The sequence below is a fragment of the Hyaena hyaena genome, unplaced genomic scaffold (assembly GCF_003009895.1).
Source record: "Hyaena hyaena isolate Hyena2069 unplaced genomic scaffold, ASM300989v1 scaffold_657, whole genome shotgun sequence".
NCBI lineage: Eukaryota > Metazoa > Chordata > Mammalia > Carnivora > Hyaenidae > Hyaena > Hyaena hyaena.
The window spans coordinates 803,291-807,338 of NW_024081290.1; the positions used below are offsets into that span (position 1 = coordinate 803,291).

The 4,048-nt window shown below is 38.7% G+C and overlaps 1 pseudogene; it reads right to left on the bottom strand.

Annotated features, from left to right (window-relative positions):
* Positions 1 to 2,347: 2,347 nt before the first annotated feature.
* On the bottom strand, positions 2,348 to 3,216 carry LOC120219972 (annotated as a pseudogene).
* Positions 3,217 to 4,048: the final 832 nt, after the last annotated feature.

Below are 4,048 nucleotides of genomic sequence, written 5' to 3' on the forward strand. Positions count from 1 at the left end.
AGCACCATATTCTGAAGAGACTGTCTTTTCTCCACTGGATATTCTTTCTTGCTTTTTCCAAGATTAGTTGGCCATATATTTGTGGGTCCATTTCTGTGTTCTCTACTCTGTTCTAATGATCTAGATGTCTGTTTTTGTGCTATTACCATACTGTCTTGAAAATTACAGCTTTGTAATATAGCTTGAAGTCCAGAATTGTGATGCCTCCAGGATTGGTTCTCTTTTTCAATGTTACTTTGGCTATTTGGGGTCTTTTCTCATTCCATACAAATTTTAGGATTGTTTCTTATAGCTCTGTGAAGAATGTGGTGTTATTTTGATAGGGATTGCACCGAATGCGTAGAGTGCTTTGAGTAGTTATAGACATTTTAACAATATTTGTTCTTCCAATCCATGAGCATAGAATGTTTTTCCAGTTCTTTCTGTCATGCATATAGTTTTCAGCATGCATATCTCTTACCTCTTTGGTTAGTTTATTCCCAGGTATCATATGGTGTTTGGTGCAATTGTAGATGGGATTGATTCCCTGATATCTCTGCTGCTTCATTATTGGTGTATAGAAATCGAACCAATTTCTGTATATTGATTTTATATCCTGTGACTTTGATGAATTAATGTATCAGGTCTAGCAGTTATTTTGGAGGAGTCTTTCAGGTTTTCCACATAGAGTATCATATTGCTCAAAGAGTAAAACAACAAAACCAAAAGACAGCTGAAAGAATGGGAAAAGATATTTGCAAATGATATATGAGATAAAGGGTTAGTATCCAAATCCTATAAAGAACTTATCAAACTCAACACCCAAAAAAATAAATAATCCAGTGAATAAATAAGTAAAAGACATGACTAGACACTTTACCATTAAGATAACCAGATGCCTAATGGGCACATGACTCATCATTCATCATTAGAAAAATACAGATTAAAGCCACAATGAGATATCACCTCAGACTTGTCAAAATGGCTAAAACTAATAATTCAGGAAACAAAAGATGGTTGGCGAGGATGTGGACTAAGAGGAACACTTTTCACTGCTGGTGGGAATGCAAACTGGGGCGGCCACTCTGGAAAACAGTAGAAGGTTCTTCAAAAAATTGAAAAATAAAAGTACCCTATGATCCAGCAATTGCACTACTAGGTATTTATCCAAAGGATACAAAAATGCTAATTTGAAGGGGCACATGCCCCTCAATGTTTAAAGCAGTGCTATCAATAATAGCCAAAGTATGGAAAGAGCCCAAATGTCCACCTGCTGATGAATAAAGAAGATGTGGTATATATATATATATATATATATATATATATATATATTACTCAACAATCAAAAAGAATGAAATCTTGCCATTTGCAGCAATGTGGATGGATCTAAAATGTATTACGCAAAGCAAAATAAGTCAGTTAGTGAAAGATAAGTATCATATGATTTGACTCGTGTGGAATTTAAGAAACAGAACAGATGGACATAGGGGAAAGGAAGGCAACATAATATAAAAACAGAAAGGGAGGCAAACCATTAAAGACTCTTAACTACAGAGAACAATTTGAGGATTGCTGGAGAGGAGGTGGGAGGATAAACTAACTGGCTGATGGGCATTAAGGAGGTCACTTGTTGGGAGGAGCACTGGGTGTTATATATAAGTGATGAATCACTGGGTTCTACTCCAGATGCCAACACTACACAATATGGTAACTAACTTGCAATTAATTAAATAAGTAAAAGAAAAGTGGGCTCATGTAAGCAGAAATATGGAAATCGTATGAAATAACCAAAAATAAATGCTATAGGTCAAAAAATGTAACAGAAATGAAGAATGCCTATGACAAACTTACCGGTAGACTCCATTTGGCTGGGGAACTAATCTCTGTGCTAGAGGACATGTCAATAGAAACCTCCACTACTGAAATGCAAAAAGAACAATATTGAAAAAAAAATAAAGCCGAATAGAACAGAATATCCAAGGACTGTGGGACAACTACAAAAGGTATAACATACGCATAATAAGAAAACCAAAAGGAAAAGAAAGGAACAGAAGAAATATTTTTAAAAATAATGACTGATAATTTACTCAAATTAATGTCAGAGACCAAATCACAGATCCAGGAAGCTCAGAGAATACCAAATGGAATATATGCAAAAAACAAAACAAAAGCAAAAAAACAAAACAAAACAAAAAACCCACTATGTTAGCATATAATTATCAAATACAGGAAAAAAAAAATTCCTGAAGGAAGCCAGAGAGGAGAAAACATCTTTCCTGTAAAAGAAGAGAAATAAGAACTCCATCTGAGTTTTTTTTTTCAAAAACTTTATTTTCCATCTGTTTATTTGCCTCTGTAGAAGAGCAGCCTAAGGCAACTCAGTGGTTGTTCCTACCCACTCCGTGGCCTGAGGAGTGCGAGTTGCAGAGCAGTCTTCAGTGGTCGGCTGAGTGCTCCAGTCCTTCATAGGGAACTGCTGAAAGGCACATAGGCACCTGCACATCTTCAGACCCGTCTGCAACTTCAGGTTGAGCAGCAGTGAGCTCAGGAGCTGGAGCAGTCCGTTCACCCTGAAATTCCTCCTTGGAATTTCCAGCCTTTCCAGCAGCAGTCTGCTCTTCCTTTTCAATCTCTTCAGGATCTCTGTAGAAGTAGAGATCAGGCATGACCTCCCGTGGGTGTTCACAAGAAATGATGCCACGCATGTGCAGAACTTCCCACGTCAGTATCCACCACATTAGACTCACTGAGTGAGCTCCTGTGTTGCAAGGGATGGCAATGTCCACATAGTGCAGAGGAGAGTCTGTGTTACCCAGGGCGATGGTAGGCAGGTTAATATAAGATGCCTCTGTGACTGGCTGGTCATCAGCCCTGGGATCAGTAACCACCAGAAGTCTTGGCTCCCAGAAGACTACCTGGATCTGGTTAGTGAAGGTGCCAGAGTGAAACAGCCAGCTACAGCAGCGGTTCCAGTAGCAGCAGCAAACATCGGCACAGGTCACTGGCCACTGTTCCTGAGTGACATGACACTGATATCAGCAGGGTTTTCAATGGCAACAATGGCACGAGCTGCCAACAGAAGTGTCTTCCAGGTTCCCATCAGATTTGTGGTGGAGATACCATCACTTTTCCTTCTGTAGATGTACTGTTCTATTTAGTTGTCAAGTGGGTTCCTGCTGCAAGAAATTTGGGGACATCCTCCTCTTTCATCTGGTGGACATTAAGGGCTCTGAACATTGTGAAAATTTCCCTTTAAGTTATGATGGAGCACAAAACAACCATATGGACCCTTCCCTGGGTAGTGCAGAAAAGAACTGCAGCTGACTTCTTAAAACCTGTGCAGCCCAGAAGAGAATGGGGTGAAATATTTAAAGAGTAGATAGACAAAACCCCAGCTACCTTGAATTCCGTAACCTGAATAATCATCCTTCAAAAATGAAGGAGAAATAGACTTTCTCAGACAAAAAAATGAGGAAATCTTTTGCCAGTTGATAATGTTGTGAGAAATGCTAGAAATTCTTTAGAGAGAAGACAAATAATGTAAGAAACTCAGATCTACATAAGAAAGGAAGATTATTTAATTTTTTTTTTTTTTATTTCTAGGACAGAGAGAGAGAGACAGTGTGAGCAGGGGAGGGTCAGAGAGAGAGGGAGTCACAGACTGAAACAGGCTCCAGGCTCTGAGCTGGCAGTCAGCACAGAGCCCGACGCGGGGCCTGAACCCACAAACCGCGAGATCATGACCTAAGCGAAAGTCAGACGCTTAACCGACTAAGCCACCCAGGCGCCCCAAGAAAGGAAGATTATTGAAGAGAGAATAGCAAAGGTAAAATAAAATGTTTTTTTTTAATTTTTAATTGATCTAACAGATAAGTTTGTTCAAAATAATGATAGCAACAATGTATTCAACTATATATTATTATGTATATATCTTCTGCGTGCATATACGCTTATGTATGCTTACTTATAAGTGAGATAACTGAGCAAGTGGGAAGGTGAAATCAGGATTATTTGGTTGGTATAAGGTACTCAAACTACCTGTGAAGGTATTTTGTTTAGCTAAAGAAAA